Source organism: Thermobia domestica, chromosome 5, assembly GCF_964235325.1.
Source record: "Thermobia domestica chromosome 5, izTheDome1.hap1.1, whole genome shotgun sequence".
NCBI lineage: Eukaryota > Metazoa > Arthropoda > Insecta > Zygentoma > Lepismatidae > Thermobia > Thermobia domestica.
The window spans coordinates 300,976,523-301,003,625 of record NC_137458.1 but is presented as its reverse complement, the minus strand read 5'-3'; the positions used below and the strand labels follow the sequence as shown (position 1 = coordinate 301,003,625).

The 27,103-nt window shown below is 36.5% G+C and overlaps 1 protein-coding gene across 1 annotated transcript in view; it reads left to right on the top strand.

Moving 5' to 3' along the window:
• Positions 1–13,076: 13,076 nt before the first annotated feature.
• sfl (N-deacetylase and N-sulfotransferase sfl) overlaps positions 13,077–27,103 on the top strand; it is a 185,304-nt gene continuing 171,277 nt past the window's right edge. Inside the window, exon 1 of the mRNA XM_081760378.1 lies at positions 13,077–13,470. The gene's annotated coding sequence lies outside the window, so the exon portion shown is untranslated. The remainder of the gene's footprint in view (positions 13,471–27,103) is intronic.

The window sequence follows — 27,103 nt, the reverse complement described above, 5'->3', positions numbered from 1 at the left end:
CTCGTCTCGAATATTGATATTGATAAATACTAAAATTGTCTTCACTCAAAATTTGTTTCGTTGCTGTGTTAGATAGTATGAGAACGGTTTACTGATGTACTGTGGCGTATTTAGGGGGTGGTTATCGGGCTCAAACCCCTCCCGAAATAAATTTGTGATAATTTTTTGCATTGCACGTTCAACGCAAATCTTTCTCACTCGTTCCTCAAGCCTCTCCCGAAACAAAATCCACTGCTGATGCGAATAGAATTCTCTCTTTCTTTCCCTATCTCCCTCCCTCCCTCTCTCTCTCTCTCTCTCCCTCTCTCTCTCTCTCTCTCTCTCTCTCTCTCTCTCTCTCTCTCTCTCTATATATATATATATATATATATATATATATATATATATATATATATATATGATGTGAATGGGGTGAATGATACCTCGTTCGACATATCTTTAAAAACTAAATAGCGCTGTTGCAAAACATTGTTCATATGGGTCACCGTTTTCAAAATGAACACCAAGACATGGTATCTGCATCAAGTAAAACGTCCAGTATTAGCCTACTAATATGAAAACACCAGAACAAATATTCGAATAGGAAACCACAGAGGATATTTATCATTCTATAGCTCAGGAATGTTGCAACAGTCGAAAAGATGATTAGAGTGAAAGTGTCATAATGGAAAGAAAGAAACCTAACTCCTAGAAAATAATCGCTCCAACCTCTCTCCGTAAGTGAGTGAAGCGCGAAGGATCGGTGAAATTGCAAATGAGAGCCTTAGTTTTTGCAAATTGTATTTACGAAACAAAGTTATTTGAAATGTGTTTTTCTAAGAGATAAATGTCTCTGTAATGGGATAAAGTATGTAAAATTATTGTTAAATGGTACCTTCCATTTTGATTGTAGGTAATAGTTTGATGCAAAAATGAATCAACTGAAATGCGAAACCAATTTGTCGAACAATGCAATTTTAGGAGAATGTTTACAAACGTTGGTTTTGTTCAACAGTCGTCTGCATGATATTGGTTCGCTTCTTTTCCTTCTATGTCTTCTTGCATGTGATAGAATATGAGTTTCACAGATGTCCACAATTACATTCCGAATAACTTTCAACGGTAATTTCAGTTGTGATCCTTAGTAACGAAACGGTACATACTGTTGCAGATATGTCCCAAAAATCTTGCACGCAATGCGTTAAATTATCAGAGGCGAAGGGGCGGGTAAAATGTTGTTAAACTTGAATTTTACTTTATTTTTATTCACCTTATTTCACTTTATTTTTATTCATTATAGTACCAGTCATTTGTATACACAAGTGTTTCAGACAAACCATATCTATTGCAAATAAAAAGTGAGGTTCTCATTTGAGATGTTACCATTCATTCCCGCTTCACTTACTTACGGACAGAGATCGGAAAGATCATTTTCTATCATTTCCTCTTTTGCATCAATTCAATTATACTTTAATAATCATTTTCTACGTTGCATTATATTCGAGCCGTGGAATGATAAATACCCTCTGTGCTTTCCTATACGAGTTTTATTCTGTTCATTTATCTCCAACTATTTTCATATTAAGGGTCTAGTGGTACTGGACGTTTTATCTGATACAGGCACCATGTCTTGGCGGCCATTTTGGAAACGGTGACCGATGTGAAAAGTCTTTTGCCACAACACTTTTTACTTTTTAAAGATCTATGGAACGAGGTATTTACTCGCCCCATGTTTTCATTTAAAATTTTAAAGTTTGGCCCTGGTACTCCATGAAAGGCGGCCCCGGGAGGCGCCGCGACAACACCATTCGGTGTGCCCCATGGCATTTCCTATTTGAGTTTTTGTTCGGTTCATTATGTTCAACCGTTTTCGAGATATCCCCGTTGAAAGATTAAAATTGGCCATCCTATATATATATATATATATATATATATATATAGCCGCGGACACAGTATATGATCAAGGGAGGGGCTAAACCATGGTTTGCCGCTTTATCCAGTGTAAAGAAAGTAGGATTGAAGCCCATTTTATCCTGTGCATACCTGAGCGTTAAGGGGGGCTATGGTCCCTATAGCCCTCCCCTAGGATCTGATTGATATATATATATATATATATATATATATATATATATATATATATATATATATATATATATATATATATATATATATATATATATATATATATTAAAAATGCTGAAATTTTGTACCAAGTTGGGAAATTCTTCTTGATACTCTGCAATAGGGCGGAGCGAAAAATCACTCTTTTATATATCGAAGACGCAATAGTGCGGAAAAGTTGCCAATTGATATTGATAACATACTGTAAAAATTTCGTTTCTGAAATCAAATATCTTCCAGTGGCGAATCGCCAAAAGAGATTTTGTATCTTTATAGGGTATGCAAACCCGCCGTACACATCACTTTTTTGTGTTTCTACAATAAATGAACGAATTACTACCTATATTTCTTAACGTAAGCAGTCTATAAAATCGAAGAAATAATTTCTAGATGATTTAGGCAGATTTGGAACCATAAAATAGCCCATTTTAGCAAAATATAGTATTGCATATCATATAGTGTACTTGTGGTTTCCTATAAGGTTCTAGCATTAAATTAATATGCCGATAAATGTGTTCATTGTTTGTTATAATTTTTCCTTCAACACTCTTTTTCCTTTTAAAAATTTTCGTACTGCTTTATAGAATTTAATTTCCTCCCCTGAATATGAATTCAATTTGGATTAGTCCAATTGATAGTAGTAGTATTAAAAAGAAACAACGTTAGTACTCGATAACTGTTCGAGTGTGGAAGACGATCTTTTCAAGGTAATTTTACGGTGTTACCATTTCGTTTCAGTGTTTACTTCGTTGTGCGTAGTTGGTAAGTGTATAAACAGTTTGTTTTTGTACTGTAAATTAAACTTCATGTAACGTGTGTGAGATCTGTATTTTATATCAATATTGAAACTCTAACCATGGCGAAGATAAGAACAAGATTAATAACGACTCACCCCGTGCTTGGACATTCAGCTGAACTTTCAGGTGTGTAGTTGCCCACAAAATTAGATGTAATGAAGCATTATTTTCGATTGGTAGAGCTGGAAAAGTGTGAGAAAGGGCATGATCCATCTGTAAAGAAGTTGATGAGAGACGTTGCTCAATGTGTAAAATCTGTTTAGGGCAAAGCTTCCATCCCTACTTTGTCGTTAGAACGTGTAGTTCAGTTTCTACTTGCTTTGCACGGAAAGTATATAAGAAGTTTGTTAAATCTGAGAAGAAAACGAAAGCTTCTGCTAGCTTCCAGAAAAACTGGATATATTTAAACAAGATTACACGAAGTCTTTTGATATATGTTCCTGAACTTTCCATGTGCTTATGTGAATTAAGAAAGAAAATACCTAGGAAGGAGTGGACATTTCTGCAAGATCAGAGAACAACACAAGTAGCCAGAATAGAGGGAGCTGACTACGAGGAGACTTTAAAACTAATCATACTCACTAAAAGTAAATCACGAGAGACCACCTGCCAACAGTCTGCTTACACATCACAAACGAGTATTTCTAATGAACTCCAGACATCATCTTCTGATAGTGATGAGTTAGGTGTTGATTATTAATTTGCAAAACAACAGAATATTAGAGAGAAAAGAAGCAAGTAGCAACGACATGTCCTTATACTTCTTGGTATGCTGGTAGACCGATTTCGAACATCTGATCGTGCAACTGCTTTTGATAGCAACAGCTACATTGCAATCTTTTGGAATAATTGATCCACAAAATGCTGGCTATATGACAGACTGCCCAAAAGCCCGGCGAGAAAAGTAAAATATAGGACAAAAGGAAGTGCTAATGGCCAAAGGAAAGGATCTTAGAGACTTGTACCTTGATGGTCTTAAAGATCAAACTCTATGCAGGAAAGAGACTGGAGGTCGTTGATTTTCAGTAAAGAGATACGCTATTTGTAAAGATGGAGCTAAACACGTGTGGTTAATGAGAACTTCTTCAAGGTACATATCACAAAAGGAACGGCAATTGATTCAAGAAGTGCATAATCCAAAATAACTGCTATTTCGCACACCCGGAGAATTTATATTGCCTTCTATGGTTGACGATGAAAGACTTCACGTCAGAAAAGAGGCATAGAGAAAGATAGTCAACGTAATGGGAAAAGCTAGGAATGAGAAGAGTAGATAATATGACAGTAGTATCAGTAGGAAGACGAAACGAGGAAGACCAGCTAAAGAAGACAATGAGTCACTTGTAAAAAAATGTATGCTACCAAAGCTCAATTTCAATGCAAATGATTATACAGACCTTATTAATTGGGAATCAGTTGAAGTGAAGCATCCTCCAGCGTTGTCTTGTTTTCCAACAAAGAACTTGAAATCTACAATAATAACCGTGAACATCCAGTCATAAAAAGAGCTTTAAAATATTCCTGTCACATTACGAGTACAGAACGCTGCGTGAAACTTGTAACAGAAGCATCTGCAGCAGTTTGTGGCAGTAATGGTTTTATCAGACTTAAACTAAAAATACCGATTTGTAAACACAAAAGTAGAAACAAAGGCAAACTATGCTCCGCAAATAGCCAAAGATCTAAATTTGAACATACGTGTATCAATGGTACGATGAGCATGGTAGGGACCTGACCGGCACCCACGTCCTCGTCGTGGGTCCTGGCTCGTTTCGCTGAAACAAGCAGAGAGGTGCAGAAAAAATATGTATTTTGTATTAAGTAGGTTGTTATTTTGATCAAATTGACTAGTGTGAGATCCAAAATGCGCCTAAATCATGCAGAAAACATTTCTTAAATTTTATATATTACTTAACTTAAGAATTGTAGATTATACTTTTGTTCATTTACCGTAGAAAGGCAAAAGAGTGATGTGTACGGCGGGTTTGCATACCATATAAAGACACAAAATATTTTTTGGAGATGCGCCACCCGAAGATATTCGATTTCAGCGACGAAATTTTTACAGTATTTTATCAACATCAATTGACAACTTTTCCGCACTATTGCGTTTTCGATATATAAAAAAGTTATTTTTCGCTCCGCCCTACTCTGCAATATCACTAGATAAACAAGCAATGTTGCTGAAGCAAAATAAAATTGTATTTTCTCAAATTGCGCTACGTAAAGTATTACATATTTAGTTATTTAACAAAACCACAATAGCCCATACATTATTTATGTAGCTTGGAAATCTCTAATAACTCAAAGGCATGGACGGTGCAATGCGCATCAACTGTACCTTAGCGTCAAATACTGTGATCATGATATAATATATTTCGAATGAATGAAGGAACAAAGTTACAATAAACGGAAAATTTAAATGTTTCTAAAGACTTTACTTCGAAAACGCGCTGACATATCAGGTCTCATCATGCAGATGCTTCCAAAAGACTTAAATGCTTATAACGCCATTTACAACAATTGTTATTTCAAATCGTTTCAGAAATACCAAACACATTGGTAGTGATTGTTATACTGCTTAAAATGACGCATTTTTATTAAATTTTTATAATGGTTATTGCTTTCCTTTGCTTCTATAACATTACAACAGTTTTCGGTGGTTTTAATTACAAGTCGCAGTTACATTATTTTAAGCAGTGTTGCCCACTTAAATAGATAGCTAAATATTATTCTAAATATGTGCAAATAACGTAGATAAACTGCAAAATATGATTATAGTGGAATCCGAACCACTTCGGTCGTTCAACTTTACCTCTACCGGAAATCGAACTCGGGACCACGCGAACCGAAATCAAGAGTTCTAGCCGCTAGACCAAATGGGGGTCCTCACATTGTGTTGATTTAAATCATTCAGTCAGTGTTGTCAGATCCGATTATTAAAAAGTAGCGTGTCTGTACTCCGAAAGTAGCGAATTCAAACTATTTGTAGCCCAAATATATAGAAATGAATACAGATGGTGCTAATGAAATAATTTAATATGAGCTGGAAAGTGTGCTGGACGTATTGCAAGAAGAAATTATGATCGACGGACGAAAACAATTCTAGCCTGGATACCACGAGGCAAAAACAGCCTAGGAAACCTCCGCATACAAGAAGGTGTGACGAAATCAAGAGCCACTGGAGGAGTAACCTGGAAAGGAATTGCCCGTTAGATAGTTGTAAAGAAGACTTGGAAAGACCTTCATCCAGCAATGGATTGATAATGGTTGATTATGATGATTGTGATGATTTTATTATATCTGGACCTCGGAGGTAAACTAAACCAAGTCATAATTTCGTAATTTTACAGAAGGGAAAAACTGGTTCCTCAACTAAGACTAAATATATAACTTTTACTAGGTAAGGTAGGGTAAAAATGGATCCAAAATTTAATGAAAATCATAGAGCGAAAAAAGTATTTTTGACTATTTAATCCATCATGTTGCAGCAAAACTATGAAAATTAATACAAAAGAAAACTAGAAAGTTAAGAATCACTTGTTTTGGCGAGTGAGAAAAAATAGATACAGATAACTCGAATTACCTATATACTTATATAATATGTATGTCCATGTTTTGCAACTAATATTTAATCAATATAAAATTTCAACGTAATGAACGCAATATTAGTTTTCTCGAATAAAGATTGCGTGCAACGTTGAGAGCTCAGGAATAAGATTAATCTTATGTTACGGCACTGCATACTTACGTAATGCATTACTACCTTATGAACTAGTATAAGAACAGAATGCACTTAAAATGAGACGCGAACTATGCGAAACATCGGACTTTGAATCTAACTTGTTTTGTGATCCAACTCGAGACCTCACATAGCAAAGATGATTGTAGTAGCTCCCACCACAAGGTCCAGGACGTTCGTGTTATAAAGTGTCAATTAAACACGGAGATGTGAAACGGTAATAAAGCATTTCATCAATTTCAAACAAAATACGTATATTGTAGTAATACTTTATCCTATTTGTTAAGATAATGAACGTTATATTCTGTTTTTAAAATGACAGTCAAAGCAGAATGTATTGAATAATGAGAAATTGTAAAGTTTCAATTTCGGTACGATTAAATACATTCGTGCTGCTATGTGTTGCGTTATCCGTTAGTAGGTATTGAACAATTCTGATTCAAAGGAAGGAAATAAACTACTGTATAGTACTGGAGTTAATTTAACAGAGTTTAATTGTATAGGCAGTTCTGAGGCTATATGAGACAAAGTCTATTGCTGAAAGTGAAATATGGGTTCTATTAGGGTTTTAGGGTGATATACCCACTGATCATTGAACCTGGAATACCCGCATGGAAAGCATTAGCACTAGCAAATTAGCTATGAAGAGGTACACCTTACCATAATTCTAAGTCAAAATGAAAGGAAAAATAACCGGAAAAGGCAGACTGTACGAGAATAATACTTTCACTATTTTAATTTCACACTATTTATTTCGAGACTTTCGAGACTTTCGAGACGAGACCGAGATTTGGTACTCGAGACCGAGACCGAGATCGAGACATGCATCTGTTGACCGAGACGAGACCGAGACCGAGACTGTGATTTTTTAGTCGAGACGAGACCGAGACCGAGACCGTTATTTATCAACCGAGACGAGACCGAGACTGTACAAAGTCTCGTCTCGTCTCGTCTCGATACCATCCCTAAATAAAACCGACAAATCGGCAGCCGAAAAACGATGTATTTTTTATTCTTTATTTTATTTTATTTTATTTTATTTATTTTATTTTATTTTGTTGTTTTTTCTTCTTCCGTTATGTTGATAGTTGTTCTGGAGACTTCAGCGATCCTTTGCAGAGAGGCTATACCTATAATACGTGACCTCGTCCTAAAGTATAATGTTGTGTTATGAATGGTCCTTCATTCCGAAGTGAATGACAAAAGAAATCTCATGAAAGGTACTGCATTAACTATAGAGGCTTGTTCTACAAACCTATTTGTTGTCTATTGTTGTTAATACCACAAAAAAGTTTTCATAGCTTGCTGCTGAAAGGGGACGCTAAACGAAAATCAAATGTAAATACTACATGAATATTAGATTTTTTAAACACTAAAACGTAACAATAATACATGTTTTTTCATTAAATTTTTCACATACGATCTCACACACCTTGTTCCATGCCTTTTGCTTTTTATTTGTCTCGATATTTTTCACACTTTGAATCCCAGATCTCGGGATATTTTTCAATTTTGTTTATAAAGAAGATGTACATCGAGTTCTTCGATTTCCATTTCTGCAGGCGCGGGAAAGTCTGCTCGCGTGGTTTGACTCAATGCTAGTCCCCGCAACTGAATTTTTGCCCGCCGCGGGTCCACAGCAGAGACGCGCGGGTACCACATTTAGTGTGGCATGAATGATAAGAACCAATGTACAGCTCTCAGATGACGAGAAGAACCCTAAAACAGGGGAAGCGGAGAAAAGTCAACGACACGGTCAAGTCCACTGTCGGTTTTTGAGGTGTGGTCTATACTTAGATGTCGTCTGCTACTCCGGGTAGTTATCTGTGTGCTATTCCGTGGTGTCATTTGAAAACCCCGTGCGAAAAGTGGGTGAGCCCATACCTGCGTCACACTACTTCTGCTAGGGTTCTTCTCGTCATCTGTGATCTGTATTTCCGGCTCGCGCGGGTCCACAGCTGAGTGAAACTTTCAAGTTCATATTTTCTTGTCTTCAGCAGCTTATAACTCCGAAAGGAAGCATTTGTACACCCAGGTTGGTCTATACTTTTTGTCTTATCTTGGTGTCAGGGATCACCACCCAAACGTTGTCGGTGTTGTTTTGAAACACCCTGTATATCTCTATGTATAAAAGAAGTCCTGACTGACTAACAGATTAATCAACATCCAGGCCAAACCGCTTAAGCTAGAAATTTCAAATTTTGACACGGCATAGGATTTGTGATGTAAGGTCACATTTTTAAAAAAAATCGACGGGAAAGGGGAAAAGAGGGATGAAAGTATTATTACTTATATTTTTGGGTGTAGAATAGCACAAATTTCGTACTATATAGACGTAGTGTTCTGTACTATTCGAAACCATTCAACAAAATTTTCTTGGTGTGCCTGAATGCTGGGGAAACACATCATCCTTATCACACTCCTCTTCTTCTCGTATTTTTCTGTTATTTCTTCCCCTATTCAAACACCTATATTCCCCTAGTGTATATATATAAGGCAACTTTGTATAAGTCTTCGATCCTTCCATTCCAACCCCACCTTCTTCTAAATTTCCGTCAACAATTCTTAGTTCACCCGATTCAAGATCAATGTATACCACATACACAGTTTTCTTCTTTTTCTATAATCCTTTCATTCATTACTCAATAGTCTGACAGTGTCTCTTTTATTCTTGTTTTTCCTTACATTCCTTATTTGTTCTTCCATATACAGGCCCGTATCCACAGGAGGTCTAGGAGAGCGAACCCCCGTAAATTTTGCTGGCCCCCTAAACTTTTTACGGCAGGCTTGCAAATGAACTATAATATGGTGATGAACTAAAATATAGTTCGATCGGGGCCCCCTAACTTCTGCTGCCCCCCTACATTTTTGGGCTGGTTACCGGACTGCCCATGTACAACCTGCTTTCATAATGTTTGTTCCGTGCGATATGAGAATAAGGCTGGCACCACATTGACCAGAGGCAGGACATTCAAGTCGAGAAAGAGGGGACAGAAGAGGATATGTCTCAATCATAATATTGGAGAGGCCTTTAGCTCGACTAAATATGCAGTACAAGGTTTTGTTGCAATTGCTCGCAGTATTGTATCTCGGTTTTCTGTCCTGTTCTCTTGTCAATGTGCAGCCGGCTTAATAGTTGCGTCTTGGTTAGAAGGCGGTAAAATAAAACCAGATTCCTAATATTATCTGCTACAGTGCTTAAAGTGAGCCGGTATAAGTCGGTTATTCATCTGAAAGTTAGAAAATTGGCCGGTATGGCATACCGGTGAACATAACTGATTTAAATTGTAATTTGTGTGTAGAAAAAAACAACAACAGATTTTACACTTAGAAATAAGTATGACGTTAGCATTGAGTCAACATATATATTTGTATTATCGAAGATTTCGTTGATACTGCTTCAAAAGTAAATAATAGTTCCCTATCATCCTATACAATGGCATTTGGCGTGGGAGACCCGGGTTCGATTCCCGGAGGGAGCTCATGTGGTTCGGATTCCGGTGTGAATCAGTAGGTTCCGTCTCATATAGCCTCGCTGCTGAAAGGCTCACAACCCCTATTCAATGGCAGAATTTGTGCTCTTGATTTTCTTCGACATTTGTTCGAGCAATTCCACTCCGCTTCCTCAAAAGAATTCTAAGTACCGTACCGCCCACCTAAAATGTTTAACCTGGATCCGCCCCTGGTATTGACAGGACTCTTTTTTCTTAAATCAAAATTATTCTTTGCACATTGCCTGGACTTCTGTGTTTTACAATTATAAGAAAATTAGCGCTGACTACGAGACGAGACGAGACGAGACCAGAATAAGCTTTTGAAAATGAAAATGCGATCGGAAAGAATCATTAGATACTAGAGACGGGACGAGAGTACCAACAATAGGGTGACCAAATCGTCAACTAGAAAAAACGGGACACCTTTTATTTCTGGATAAATTGCTCCCCTAAATATATATTTTTTTTAGCCTCTCCGTTCTGTCTCTCTCTCTCTTTGTATCTCTCACAAAAAGGGCAAATTTACACTTTTTCGTTTTAAAACCTATTGAAAAGGTCGTGGAATTAATTAGATGAGTAACTTTCAGCAGCTAACAAAAAAATGAAATATTTGAAGACATTACTAAAAATATATGAGCGCTCAAATCTATCACCGACAGGATTTATAATTACTCTCAGCATCGGATTCCAACTCCTTTTATTTGCATTTTCTTACTTTTAAACATTATTTATTCCACTTACAACTGATTTTATTTTATTTTATTTTATTTTTATTTTTACTTTTATAGTTCTATACCTCTGTTCTCCTTTCGTAGTGTTACATCTTACAGGGGTATTAGTCAAATCACGGAAACACTGTACTGTACTGATGACAGCGCCTCAATGCACCCAAACTGAGAGTAAAAACAGGTTACATTTGTTCTCCATAAGACTTTCAGCCCCTTGCACAGTTGTCTGCGGAGTAGGGAGGCCTAGGAGGGAAAACAGTGCAGCCACCACATCCAATATTGCAAACGTCGTAATGACGTTGCTCAGTAATTAGACATATTCCAATATAATCACATAGCTTAGAAAAAATAATATAAATTAGGAAATTTTAGCGATTCAAAAGGTTTTTTGTACCGAATGTACGTAAATACGGGACATTTTGGCGTCCCGGGAGAATTTTTCGGGACACCGGGAATAGTAGTGAAAATACGGGACAATCCCGTTTTTACGGGACGGTTGGTCACCCTAACCTACAAAGCCTTGAAAACGAGATAAAAAAAAGCATATGGGGATATGTATGTTTTCTTGTTTTAATCCACTTAAAGGCCGCGTTGGATCACTATGTTATTGTAAATGCGATGCTTAACTAAACGTATTATGAGTGTTCTTCCACATTTAGATCGCCGATATGCTCAAGCAAAATCTTAGGAAAGCAAAATCATTTTATAAATATTGATTTCTGTTAGGATGGCGATAGTTGGGAGTAAAACATTTACATATTAGTCCTCACTCTCTCTCTGTATAGGGCCTGCGGTGGCTCAGTGGTAGAGCGCTCGCCTCTGGTGCTAGGGGTCCCGGGTTTGATCCCAACCCCCGCCAAGTGAGCTTTGTGGTGGACAAACACCGTGTGCGTGGGTTTTCTCGGGGTTCTCCCACTTTCTTCATTCCACAATTTCATTCATTACTCATCATCACCGTCTCCTTTATCCTAACCGGCATAATCGTGGGACGTAAAACTCAAAGATTTCATTTCATTTTTCTCTATCTGTATATATAGATTTTTCATGCGAAAAATTGTGAAAAAAAAAATGTCAAGAGTGCATATGCTCTTTGGGGTTCTGTCAAAATTATTGCTCTAAGTGGTCATTTTCCATACCATCAATTCATCTGATGTCACTTTAAGCACTGATCCGTTATATTCAATATTTTTTCTCTATAACAATTATACTGCTTGAATATTAGGCTTAGTATTTCCTCTCCTATACTTCTTGTTGATAGCTAATATTAATGTTTTGAAGAAAAATAGATAAGAACCTCTTGTAATTGGAATATGTGCTTAAAATGCAATCTACACTGTGACTTTTTGTTGATATGTGATATTAAACAGCGGTGCAAATTTGTCTTCAACTTTAAGGGGGGGAACGGGTAAGAGCGTTCCCATAATCTTTATTATTATTATTATTATTATTATTATTATTATTATTATTATTATTATTATTATTATTATTATTATTATTATTATTATTATTATTATTATTATTATTATTATAAGTGATCTTCAAATTATTTATGAAATTGAAAACCAATGCTGTGGAGGATTTGGGGAGCAGAGTTGTGTTCAACATTGGGAGGTGGGCAGATTTGAGACTTATTCTGGGGGAGGGGGAGACGAGTCTCATATTACGGTAGATGAATCTGATTTCTGAAGTGAACCTGTTGTACATTAGTATATATCTGATGATGTAGACAAAGTGGCAATCGGACACAAATAATCACATTTCTCTCCTCCCAAAACGCATTTCAAATCGGATTTTTGAGGGGCAGTCCCTTCAGTTCCAAGATTGAGAGGGACATGTCCTCCTCATCCTCTCAGGGATTTGCGCCAGTTTGTGACGTGGGAAAAAATCGGAACAAGCATTTTTTATCAAAAAGAAAATATTTTTAAGAAAGAAACTTTAAAGCGGGACAATCCCGTTTAAACGGAACAGGTGATTACTCTATTTATAGGTAATAAGTATCTTAGATCCTATATTAGTACCAACACTAGTACTTTTTCTAAGCATATTATTCCTTCTAGTTTCCTAAATTTGTAAGTAATAAAACTTCTACGGAGTACGGAGAAACAAAAACTGAAAAAAAAATCTTAATCGATTCCTTTTTGTCACATGAACGGAATCGTTATCACGCTGTTCCGATGAAACGTGACTAGCGGGATGAGGGGAGCATCGTTGCAAGCGCCAGAAGAGGAACAGAAATCAGTCAACAGCAACCAACCAAGGGAGCTGAAGCTTTAGTTGTGAACGAGAGTTTGCGTGATGCAAGTCTAGTGTTTTTGTCCGGGGGATGAACAGACATGTTTAAAAAAATATCAGTGGATTTTTCCACTGAAAGGTTGTGTTTAGTAGTTAATTCTTTCGCGTGTACGTCTGTTGTTTGTGTGCTGTGTATATCTGTGTAAACAAACGCGAGTGATAGAAGTGAATCAACAGCAGCTCCTTGTCGATAGGAATGGTGGAGGGCTTACATACCTGCACTACGCTTGCCTTGTGGAGGTGAAGCGAAGTAGAGAACTGGCTGGCTTCGCAGCGAACGAGGAGGCGGCGTCACAAAAACTTGTTTTTGACCCGTGGTGAGTAAGCAATTTTTTTTTTTTACGTTCGTAATAGCAACACACTGTTTATTAATGGTGGGCTAAATGCCAAGTATTTTAATTTTAAAACTATGTATATTCATTATGCTTTGTAGCTGCAAATAGATGCGTGTATCTGCGTGTTATTTATTTAGTAAATTCATGTACAGTTATGTTAAAGGAAAAAGCTTCATTTATCTCTATACCATATAATCATTTCTAGGCAAGCCATGCTGTGGAAGACAACATCGTTTCAAAACCCATGAAATTCTGAAATTTACTCGAAATAAAGTAATTACAAGGTCGTTGTCCAATTATTTATTATTATTATTATTATTATTATTATTATTATTATTATTATTATTATTATTATTATTTGGGTAACTTTGTCTCGGGGTGCAGTAGAATTGCGCTCAACCAGTGAGCACTGATTCATAATATACGAGGGCCAGGCAAATTAAAAATAAGTAAACAAACCTAACTAAATAACGATTACAATTTAGATCATATTATTACTAATTAAATCAAAATTCTTTAATGCACAGTAGAAAAACTAGCATTGCTTCTGGCGGGAACAATAGGATTTGTCAAAATTGTTTACAATACCAGTTCGTTTGAGAAAACATATCTTTTTAATTTTTATTTATGCGCGGGCTGGATGAAACATTCGCGTGCCGTCATTTGGTCATCACTGCACTTATCGTAAACTGCATGCAGCTAGGCCCTATTCTCGATTGTGTCTTTGAAGTCATTCTGGAAATTATCAAATCATTTTACCAAATAACTATAATTACATACATAGTTTTAACTGAAAAGCACTATTTTTAACAGCGTTGCTTTGAACCGGAAAGATCAGTTTGAATATTTACGGATGGCAGTCCGGGTTTGATTCCCGTTGGAAGCTCGGCATCAATTTAAGTTTGTAAGATAAGAAAAGAGAGCCACTCCTAGCCTTGTGATTACTAAGTTAGCTTTTTGAAGCATAAGATCCGTTTTCAGTTCCCGATCGGGACCCATCTTGAAAAATGAAATGAAATCTTTTGAGTTTTACGTCCCATGGTTATGCCGGTGAGGCTAAAGGAGACCGTGATGATGAGTAATGAATAAAATGGTGGAATGAAGAAAGTGGGAGGAAACGGGAGAACCCCGAAAAAACTCACGCACACGGTGTTTGTCCACCACAAAGTGGGGTCCATCTTGAATCTACGTGTCTGACATTGAAAGAGAGACATTAAAATCCAACCTAAAAGTTAACATGCAATATGAAACAACTCCACGTCGCTGGTCCAGTGACTAGCGAACACATCTTAGGTAGATGGGGTCCCGGGTTTGATTCCTGGTTATCGTCGAATCTCGCTTAAATCAGGTATAAAAGTGGATCCGGGAAGTTAGGGGGACGGATGATGCCACATCATCCCCCGTGCCCATCTTTGCTCATTATAATTTTTAGGAAGTGGAGGGACTCCATAGATATTTTTGGAAGTGGGGAACGGCATTCTCTCTTTCCCTTCACTTTTACCTCTGTCTTAAACGATAGACCCATGTCTCATATAGCCACGGTGCTGAAATAGAATGCTAAACTTTCATAAACAAGCAAGTGGAACAAAACTAGAAAACTGCTACTTCGTAAAAGAGGGAGAGATGGAATACGTCATGGAAATACAATTGTTATTGGATAACGTAGATTTATTGTAAATGCATGTAAAGATATGCTACTACGAGCTGGTGTTTGAAATTGGCAAATCACAGTTCTTTCTGTATTTAGTGAGGAATGTGTTTATAAACAAACTATTTGTTTACATCAGCTGTTTTCAAACAGATTCATATTTCTCATATTCTCTAATTTACATGCTCTGCATTTATTTTTTCTGTGTATCAATTTATCGAAACAATTGCAGTGCAATCTGTGCCTTGTAAATAGGCCTATCTCGTGTATTAGTTGAAAAGAAATCAATCTAGTTCACAACCAATCGAATATTTAAGCGCAGATAAGATTTTACTTGTTAAACTGTGTAGTTTTAATTTTTGGAATGAACTTTCTTAAAATAGAAAAAAAAAAAGGAAAAGGAAAAAGAAAAAATCTAACTGCGACCTTTTGAAGTGAATTGTTTGGTGCTTTAGTGGCTTTTGTAATTTTCCTCAAGGAAAAAGCTTGAAAATTCGTGGGGCCTTTCAAGTAAATATGATAAAGAGATGTCCATTCTCGCAAGATCTCGTGAAGCTTGATGCCCCTCATAAATTTTGATATTCCCTCTTCAAAACAAAAGTCGAAATATCGAAGGTAATATCGAAATTTTTGACATCCTGAATTGTTCTGGCCTCAAGTATGTTCGTGATTAAACGTACCAGCGGTGTTTTTTTTTCGCACGAATTGGGTGCAGATGTACGACCTATTCGCAAAATGTGCAGTATTTATTATTATTACGTCCGTATTGTAAATCTGTGCTAGAGTGTGTGTAAAGAAAAATATAAAGGGGTCAATACAAGAAGTCGTAAGTTATTCTGGAAGTAGGACATGGTTTATTTTGTTAACCTGTATGATAAATTATGCACTTCCCTTCAGAAGTCATTTCTTGAAAGATGGAGGGGGCAGTTGCCTCGTGCGTTTTTAAGATGTATATGTATTTCAGTTAATAGTGTAGTCATACCCTAATGAAAAATGTGAAATTTGTATTGGTGAAGCTTTCCCCTCCATTCCCGAAACCGGAAACGACGCTCCAAGCTTCCATACAGGGTTTTAGTTGCTATCTAGTTTAATATCTCGATCTGAATACCATTCATTTTAGCTTTGGAACTTCTTGTATACAATAAAAGACAAATTCTGACCAAAGCATATATTAACTAATAAATAATTGCGTTACAGTTTCGGCAAATTAACTTTACCTTCATCAGACACATTATTTGATAATCAGTGGCGGTTTTAGAGGGTAGGCCAAATAGGCACATGCCTACCCAAACACTTAGAAAATTATTTAAACGCTTAAAGATACAATAAAAAGTAAGTACATTTTCCACTATTTATATTAATGGTATGGTAGATAATTATTTAACAAATAGCATCAACCATTACTGTAAAAGTACTTTCCTATTGTCATTAATCAATCAAATGTGCATGTGTATTCATAAGCCATGGAGTCGGCCTACCCAAAATTAAAATCATAAAAAAGCCACCTCTGTTGACAATGTGTATAATGCTGTATATGTCGCTATTTGTCACTTGTGGTATATGAGAGGGAGAGGGGAAGAGAGAGAGAGAGAGAATTGGTTGTTAAAAAATTGGAATAGCACCACGTGTCTAAATCCGGTCCTGGTTATACCGATTTTTTTATTTTATTCTTCCCTTTCTCTCCTTCAGCGGGACCGAAAAAGCAAAACAGACATTGTTTTAAATGGAACCTGGTGATACTGAATCAAACTCCAGCCGTATGTTCTTTGTTACTAAGTTTAAAACGGATTTTTTGATAGTCAACACGGATAAAACCAAATAATATATTTAGTGATTAAGTTTAAATATCTGCATGGCAATTCTTACACATAATTTGAAATCACAAGTGAAACTATTGATCATGCAGGTTTTCATGTAGCCCCGGTGCTAGAAATATATTCAGCTCAAAACAAAGTGTTTCTGTAAATAAATTTGCATTCAGGTAAAAGGAATCATTTCATTATGATCAGGGGTAAGTAACTTCGGTAAAACGATCAAGTCCGTTAACGAATTGTTAAATCTATTATTTGTAATGATTTGTCTTTGTTAACGATTGTTGGTGTGAACTGTGTTAAAGACGTTATAACTTTTCCTTGTGGTTGCATAATTATTCAAGTGATCAATACAGCTACTTAATTTTATGCGTATTTAATGTATATAAAGCGGTCACGTACTTGCAAAATGTCGTAATTACTCTGGAAGCAATGTAGTTTTAATTTTTTTCTTTTCTGTGTTTGACATGTTTCATAAGTGATAGAAAACATGTTAAGAGTAGTGCTTGAGTAGTTTTTGACACGGCTTCTCGTATAAATTAATCAAGTTCTGATTCTAGAATTCTTTGAAAATAGCAATTATCTGGCTTCAATTTATTCCAAGGACGCGTAAGTCGTCAATAAAGGTTAAGAGTTCCCCATAGGGTGGCACGATTCCGACGCAAAATACGTTATTAAATGTATAATCAGATGGAAAGAAGAAGTAGTTTGAGTATTTCAAATAGCAAGTAAATATTTGTGTAAAACCATAGAATATACCAATATATATATAGGTTGAAATTTGTAGGAGAGATTGTATATATATATAATTTGCGCGCTGACTACGTGGGTGCTTCTGGGCTCCAGCACCCACACAAATGATCTTCTGAGTGCGCCGCACACACAAGATTTTTAGTTTGGACACGGCTTTAAACCCGCTTCTCTTGCCTTTAAGTCAGCCGTGTTACCGACTGAGCTAGGGCAGCCCCAACTTATCAGTACAGTACCTGTATATTTTACTTTATCATAACAAAGCCCTTTATGACAGTGTTCATAAAAGATTGTAACTAAAAATAAATCAATCAAATATCTAGACTTTCCTGAAAACATATAGGCTAACACCCCCGCCATTGATATGCAGCCACATAAATTTTGGAAAGTCGGCGCAGTTGTATATATATATTTTTGACCAACGTTGTGTCCAGTGATTATTTCAAAAGATTTTCTGCTGGGGGTGCAGGACTTTCGTACACACAATACTAGTAATCCACGTTGATCGCGAGAGGAGAGCTATTCCTCTGGTCCTTACCTGAAATCATCACTGGTTGTAAGGGTTATGAGAGTTGAGTTGATTTTGAATTTAACGTCCCGTTCAGCAGCGAGGCTATATGAAACGTGGACCTACTGATTAACGTGGAATCCGAACCACGTGAGCTCCCGCCGGGAATCGAATCCGGGTCTCCCATAAGAATTGGTGGCAGAAATCATTGTTTAGTAAGACTGCTTTCCTCCTTTTTTTGGGGGGGGGAGGAGAGAGTGCCAGTACGAGAATTTAGGAACTGCATTAGGACCCATCGAGAAACGAACACCTTTGGCTATAGCTACAAAAAGAAACATAGCTGTACTTGTATTCCTAAGCAATGATAAGGGGGGTCATGGTCGCTTAGCGATAGTGCGTTTACCTCAGGTATATGGGGTTCCTAGTTTGTTCCCCGTCCAAGTAAGTTTGTAGTGGACAACATCGTGGGTTTTCTCCAGGTACTTCCATTTCCTCCCACACTCTCATTCCACCAAGTCGTCCATTAACATTCACTTGCCTTTTAATCGTCCCTTAGCCTAATGGGCATAATCCTGGAACGTTAAACTGAAAGATTTCGTGTAAGCAATAATATTTTTAAAAAATTCTTAAAAAGTACTCCGATATTCTAATACAGCGTTTCCCAACCTTTTTCAACTTGCGGCACACTACAGGTGTAACTTGAATTCTCGCGGCACACTCATGTAGATATTATTATTATTATTTGTAAGTATAAAATACCGTGGTAATTTATTTCTGTGATTACTGATCTCCTCACAGAGAAGAAAGCTCGATGACTGATTTGCAGTCAATTATTATGCTTATTTTTCATTCTAATTTGAAAATAGAAAACAATTGCAATGAAATATAAGACTCAGGTTTTTAAAAATACACTTTCTTTTTCGAAAACTGTATCCAATCTTTCACTAAGAAGGAAGATCACTAAATAACGAACGAACAAACAAATCTCTTTTATTTTTAAAACACATTTGTATGCATGTTTGATTTGTCGAAAAGATTGAATGATATTACGGAACAGTCTGCAATAATCATAACAATACTTTTTTCAACATTAAAAATTGCAATGTTCCTTTTTTTCTTCTTTATCGAAAGGATAATGTCTTCTGTAATCTGACTCCACTGCACTTCTTTTATATAAATCTCTTTCGATAGCACACTATAATAAAAGCTCGCATGGACGGGTTAATTCGTTTGTATGTTAAATTATTGCTCATTAATATATTGAATAAGTATATTTTGGCGTTAGCTATTACCAGTGGCGTATTTACGATTTTGTTTCGGGGAGGGCTTTGCCTGAAAATGTGAAAATTCTGCAAGATATTTCATATACTTTACTATAGTAAGATTTCGGGGGGGGGCTTAAGCCCGGAAGCCCCCCCCCCCTAAATACGCCACTGGCTATTACAATTGTTACAATGTCGCACGGACGTCTTAACACTAGGATTGTACCTCTCCACAGTGTTGCCACAGTCCTATCTCTGGAGTGGGCTGAAAAATAGTACCAACTTGAAACAAAAAGGGCTGAATTCATTATTTTATACCAGTGTAATACATGGCTCTATAACAGGAAACAAAAAAAAGGTAAAGCTCTAGAACAGTCACGCCCCCTCCCCCTCTTCCAAGACTAGGGTTGCCATTCGTCCCGAAAAATCCGGGGTCGTCACGGAATCGAGATCTGGTTCCCGGCGTCCCGGCATAAGGAAACAAAACGCGCCTCTATTTCAAAGTAAACAATAAACCAAAACGATATTATAGCTATATATGAAAAAATATATAAAACGAGGAACAAATCAATCATTTCTGAGTTCGTATGTGAACAGTGCGTTATAATATTAAAATATAAATTGTTGCACCTTATTCCAATAATTGCACACCAACTTCCACCACACAGCTTCTTTCTCATCTCCTTTATGCGCGGCGCAGATGTGCGCATCTAGCGTCATTTGCAGTGATTCCAATTTAACCTATTTTTGGCTAGATCTAGCCTATTTGGAGAGTCATTTAGGCATACAAATCTACGAAATGTTTATAGCCTTAAATATAGCTTATTTTATGAAATTCTTTTGCCATCTTTGGCTTTTTTATTAGCCGTTAAATTAATTCTAAAAATATTCCTTTGAAAATAAAGTTTTTTTTTTTAAAAAAAAGCCTATTTGTCATTATATATTATCGTATTAATTGATTTCTCTAGATAGAGGGTGTTCCATTACGCAACAAACACTTGTTTTTCATAATATCATTGCCGTAACGTCTTCGTTTCCGATTTTTAATTATTTTAATTTTCACATTCTATTGCAAGAATGAAAGTTTTCTAACACAAATTTAATAAACTGTTCGGTTCTTCAAGCCACAGAGATTATTTTTGTTTATTAAAAGAAACAAATTTGATATCTAATTAGCTTGAAAACTCTGAATGCAATCATGATGATTCATGTGGGTGTACGGGGAAATAAGAAGTGTTTGTGAGAACTATTACCTGCCGAAAAAAGTAAATTGGGACAATGGCAGTCTACACAAACACAGCCAATCCAGAATCCAACGATCGTGTATCCAGTTCCAGCACGTCTCGGCTACCTGCGGCGTCATCGATAATGACTTATTTCAATTCTACTGGTAATATAAATATGGCTCATGACTTTCACAAATCAGATGAATTGTTGATGGATTTTATTGTAATTTAAAATCATGTATGTTGCTTGTTAGTCTTCAGCGAATTAGTAAATTCAACATCTCAAATTTTACTATCACTCACTTATCCTACACATAAAAAAGAGGTTTAAAATCTACAATGTGGGTTGTAGGTTAACAGTTCAAAATCTAGCCATTTTTGGCGTAAAAAAAGCTTATTTCTGAATCCGATATAGCCTATTTTCTTCAGAGGTTGTTGGCTGGTCATTTGTTTCCTTGTATAGTTCGAATTACGAATTTTCCACACGAAGTTCGTAGCGTTATGCGGTGCAATGTCACAGAAGAAATGTTCAACAGCATGTTTAAAAAGTCCAACACACAGTATGAGTAACGTGAGATGTAGAAAAAGTCGTACTGACACTTTCGAAAACGTGACAAGTATTTGTTAAATAGTGCTGAATTTGATAGAATTGTACCAACTTTTTCACAAAAAGGGCTGAAAATGCCAGTGTGGTACCAACGGGCCGAAGAATGACAGAAAGGGCTGAATTTGGTACAATTGCACCAAGTGTGGCAACACTGCCTCTCCAACTAACATTGAACTCTCTTTTCACACTCAGTGTATCCAACTACAATATAATACCACTAATTCAATTCTTTTTTTCTTATTTGCATACAAAATAATTCAACTGATCTTTAGAAAATACTAAACACTACAAAATGTACAGAAAAGTAACCGAGTATGAAAATTAAAATTGTAGATTCATAGTGGAGGTTCATAGTAATGTGAAATACATACATTTTCCCCTTGTTTTGCAATTTGATTGCCATGAATTAATAATTTTATTTCGATTTTCTCGCGGCACACCAGCGAACCATTCACGGCACCAGTGTGGCGCGGCACACCGGTTGGGAAACGCTGTTCCAATAAAAAGTATTTTAAAAAAATAATTTGAAATACAAGAATGCATTTTTTCCAGTATGCATGCAATTTATTTATTTATTTATTCTCTAAATAAAGCTAATATAGTGGGAAAATCAGGAAAGGTAAGGCTTTAGCCAACTGAATTCAGTTTCTACTTCGTATTTCTATTTCTGTTTCTGTTATATCTGTCTTAATATTGTCTTCCCATATGCAATAAGGTCTTCCTAATGGTCGTTTTCCGGGTGGATTTCCATCTAAAATTTTGAAAGCCTTCCTACTTTCTTCCATTCTGACTACATGACCTGCCCATCTGAAAACTTGATGACCCTAACATTTTTTAGGTGAATTGTTTAAATTATGCCGAGTTCTTCGTTATGAAGCTTCCACCATTATTCATTCTCATCTCTCTAGGATCCAAATATTCAATATATAAAAATCCAATATATAAAAATCACACCATGTTCAGGTATCTCATTTATTGTAATTGTATTTCAATATGCATGTTTGGTTGCATTTGATCTTTCTGGTATTTCAATATGCAGTTCTCATCAGTTTCATATCGTACCTCTTTCATTTAAATTGATTTTTAAACAACTCTGCACCTGTTGAAAATGTCTAGTGTACATTTTTCTTTTGTTCTTAACAATATGTGTAAAAATAAAAAAAAATATGCCCACCAGAACAAAATTCAAAATAATATTTAAAAATATTTTCCGGTATTAGATTATAATTATATTTATCTCCTCCGCTTATCTTCGAGACTCCCATGAAACCCTCTCACGACACCCTCTGAGTCGCGACTCCTAGGTTGAGAAACCCTGTTATATACTATCCAAGTTCAGTATTTCTAAGTGCAGCCTATGCGTAGAGCGGTAAGTTAGAACTTCTTTTACAGAGATTTTCAGCAATGAAAATCATGTTCTCTCTCTCTCCCCTTGGGCAGTCACTCTGTGAGTATTGATAAAGAGAAACGTTGCAATTTTTCTTATTTACGGATGGGTGAATTACGTACGACACGTGTAATCTGCACACGGAAGTAATGCAATGCACGGAGGGGCAGAGTACCTGTGTCAGTTCTATAATAATAATAAAAATGTTCAAGTTTGTCACGGTTACTTCAGGAAATCGCTTGATAACTGATAAAATGAACTTACCAAAACGTTTCTTGCAAGTAAGGAAGAACATTGTTACTCCTTTGAAGTGTTTTTATAGAAAAAACGAGCATAGTCTTTAGATTAGCCGTTAGCGTCCGCGCCTTTGGCATGGGAGACCCGGGTTCAATTCCCGATGGGAGCTCATGTGGTTCGGATTCCACGTTAATCAGTAGGTCCACGTCTCATATAGCCTCGCTGCTGAACAGGACGTTAAACTCAAAATCAACTCAACTCTTTAGATTAGCCCCTCATTATGGTTTAGATCTTTTATACTGGTGAGCGTTTTAATTTTAATACTTGTATTCAGAGGCAGTTCTTAGTTTTTTTAATGGCTTGACTTGAGTTTGATTTTTACCTTCTTGCCTTCCCTCAAGAGACACCACCCCATATCTTTTATCTTCATGAGATCCTAATGACGCCGTTGTTCAAAATGGATCTTCAATCCAGCGTCTACCACACACTATCGGAGATTTATTTTCAAATTGTAGAGTGTTCTGTGATGAATACACTCATGTCCAAAATTATTGTCGCATGTCTATAAATATGTTGTAGGAATATAATTTGATAACGAATTCGCCCGGTGTTTCTTATAACGTTAGTCCGTGTCCTCAAAACGGAAGAATTTTCTGTCCCAGAATAATACGTATGGACTTATATATATTTACCGGGATAGGCAAATTTTCCTATATTAAGAGGTGTCCGTTAAGAGAATTTTGAGTATATTAACTATTAGGCTCTACCTTTACAAACTATTCCGAGTTGAACAACAATACATTATTCTGAATTCTCAGGGAACTTAAAAAATCGTTTCTGAATTCTGTCTGTCTGTCTGTCTCTCTCTCTCTCTCTCTCTCTCTCTCTCTGTGTGTGTGTGTGTGTGTTTGTGTGTGTGTGTGTGTGTCTGCGAATTTTTCAATTTTGAGCCCTCCTGTCGGTAGAGCATCAAGAAGTATCTGAAAATAGTGATGGAATTTTCACATCACTCTGGCCGTTCTCGAGATATTGGCCAAAAATTTTCCGATTTCGGGTGATTTAAGGAACCATATCTCTGGAACCGTAAGTCATAGAGAGATCATATTGCGTTGATCAATACCTAAGAGGAGGATGGATATTTTGTTATCAAATAATAATTGGTGGCCACGGGCCAATTGACGACCCTTCTCCAGATATTCCCAGCATCTTTGGTTGCACCAAAATGAACTTCTGTCAACTTGACTTTGGCCTTTGTGCTGTGCGCAGACCAATCAACATTCTTTTCGGGATGGTAACAACTATTTCTTTCTTCTCAGGATTTTTTTTTTTTGTGTGTGTGTGTGTGTGTGTGGTTACCACACATACCTAACCTTTAACCTTAAGAGTTTGGTGCAACTTTTTTGTTCGTTAGGATTTCCAGCGGTCACCTAGATTTGTTTCAAGAACAAATCTTTATGAGTCCGTTACAAACTGTTGTTTTGGGATGTGCCGGCATCTTGCGCTCAAGGGGTCACTCTGTTATGTCGTGCACATAGTGGGAGTACGCAATCGCCCAGACACAATTGACCCAATTGGATATTCTCTCTGTTCTTGTATCCCTCAGGGTCATATTATCTAGACGGAATCCGCAATATCTTGGGACCCGGAGCTCCGAGCTTGACTCCTGGTAAATCCTTGCTGTCACTCTGCCCGATTTCCTAGCGAAGTCATCCTATCTTATCCTCTTGGGTAACTTTGACCCTCTGTTTAATACCAGTTATTGATTCAATAATTATTGAGTCAGTAACTCATAACGCATAATTATTGAATTAATAACTGGTATTGAAAATAATAATTCTTTTAAAGCTTGTTCTGGCAATGGTCTTCGAGCATTCTCAACTAGTTTTCCTGTTGACTTATATTTTTGATATAAAATGTGGATGGGCAAAACCGGTTTTTATAACCGAAATCCGAAAAGCAGACATTTCGTTTTTTCCAAAACCGGTTTCGGTTTTCTAAAAAAAACTGGTTTGGCTTTTCACGTTTCGGTTTTCTCCAAAACCGGTTCGGTTTTTCACCGAAACCAGTTTGTTTTCTTCAAAAACCGGTTCGGTTTTTCACCGAAACTGGTTTCGGTGAAAACTTTTGGAAAACATAAAAGATAAAACTGTTTCTGTAGAAACCGGATCGATTTCCGGAGAACAACGAAGCACTATTCTGGTCAGAAATATAACCAATTAAAAAAAAACGAATCGGTTTTGGAGAAAACCGATAACCGGTTTCGGTCAAAACCGAACCGGTTTTGGAGAAAACAAGTTACAGTGAAAACCGTTTTTTTAATTCTCAAAACCGGTTTCAGTTTTCCTAAAATCCGAAAAACCTATTTTTGTGCCCACCTAATATAAAAGAATTAGTCCCAGAAGCGATAGTCCTATTAGCGACAGGAACTATTATCTGTCCTATGAGCGACCGATTCATTTACATTGAGATGATGGAAGATGATATGATTCCATCTCGTAAAGTATGTTTGCCTCTGGCGTTATTAGCGCCCGAACAACCTTGGTATGAAATATGTACGTGCCAGTGATACTGTTCGTCAAATATATTTTTCCTCTACTGTGAGTGCAAATAAAACTTATTTTAATTTTGAGTTAGATTTGACATAAAACATATCAAATAATTTAACGAGACAACAGGGATATTTCCATGAAAAGTATATTCCTATGTAATTATTGAAAATCCAGTTGTAATATCCCCTTTCTTCAAAAACTCTGTTTTCTGTACTTAGTATAATTTGATTCAAATCTAATTACTCACTAAGCACAGTAATATATTTTAATTTGAAAAACTTAAACGTGTAACAGTTTCGCCGTGAATAAAATTAAAAAAAAAAGGTCAATGACAAAAGACAGCTTTCGAGATTCCTTACATCTGATTGGCTATTCTCAACCAATCCCACCAATTACAATGCAGTTCACTCTAAACAATCCAAAAGGTAAACAAAGTCTTTAACCTACCTTCTTCCCTATTGTAAGCTACTAAAACATAAACTAATTGCTTAATTTGCCTTCCTCCTTGTTTTGACTTATACATAAAAGCTTGTCGTGTAGCAATCTGAAATAGTACCTTATAACTAGACGAACTGTTAAGTCCTGCGAGAGATTTGTAACTTGTGTAATAATTTCTTCGAATACACCGTGTTTTCTGATTTCTTTGATATCCTCAAGTAGTGAACACCCTCTTTCCATGGGCGCCCGATTGTAAGGCAGGAGTTGCCCCCCTGGCTCACAAAAATGTATACGAAATATAGCAAACCACATATATTACATATCAGATATACCAGATATGATACAGTAACCATGGAGATGCCCTTCCCTAGAAAATTTACTTCGGGCGCCCCACCTCTTTCTGATTTCTTTCTTATGCCATAAACATATTCAATCTAAACTTATGTTCCGTATAATTTTAACATGAAATTTTTAGTCATATTAGATCATAGACAAAGGTGGAGCTACTCCAAGTATTTAGTTTTCCCCTTGATATAGTAAATGTATTCATAGAAATTAATTCAAAAATATAATATTAGAAAAACCGTATAAAAGATTGTGAATGTAATGAGAGCATTCTCACGTATTAAATTCAGGTAGAGCGAAATTTTTCATAGTACATTTTGTTCGGTTCAAAATCACATTAGCATGAAACAAGTTAAAGAAAGAGAGAACCTTATCTTCTTCTATTATCTTAGTATGAACGAATCGGTGACTCATAGGGCAGTTAACAGATCGAATCGGTCGCTCATAGGACAGTTAACAGTTCCTGTCGCTAATAGGACTGTCGCAAGTGGGAAGACACCATATAAAACATGATAACCGTTTCCTGCACTTATTGTATAATTTACAAGTCAGTAGTTTGGTTTACCGTTTAACATGGACTTCGAATCACGTATAATGAAACCTAGATGTTGTCTAAGGATTTGTCTCCTAACGAGAAGTAAGATGTCGTCAGATGAAGGATACGTGAAGTTCGAGAAATGCCCACTATATGCAGGCACGTACCCAGAAATTTTTGTTGGGGTGGGTCCAAGCTTTGAGGGAAATCCAATACTACCAACTACTACGTCTGTATAGTATTGAACGATTATTATTCTGCACGCAAAAAGACCTTAAGAGTCTTCATCCCGGCGAAATTAAAATACCGCTA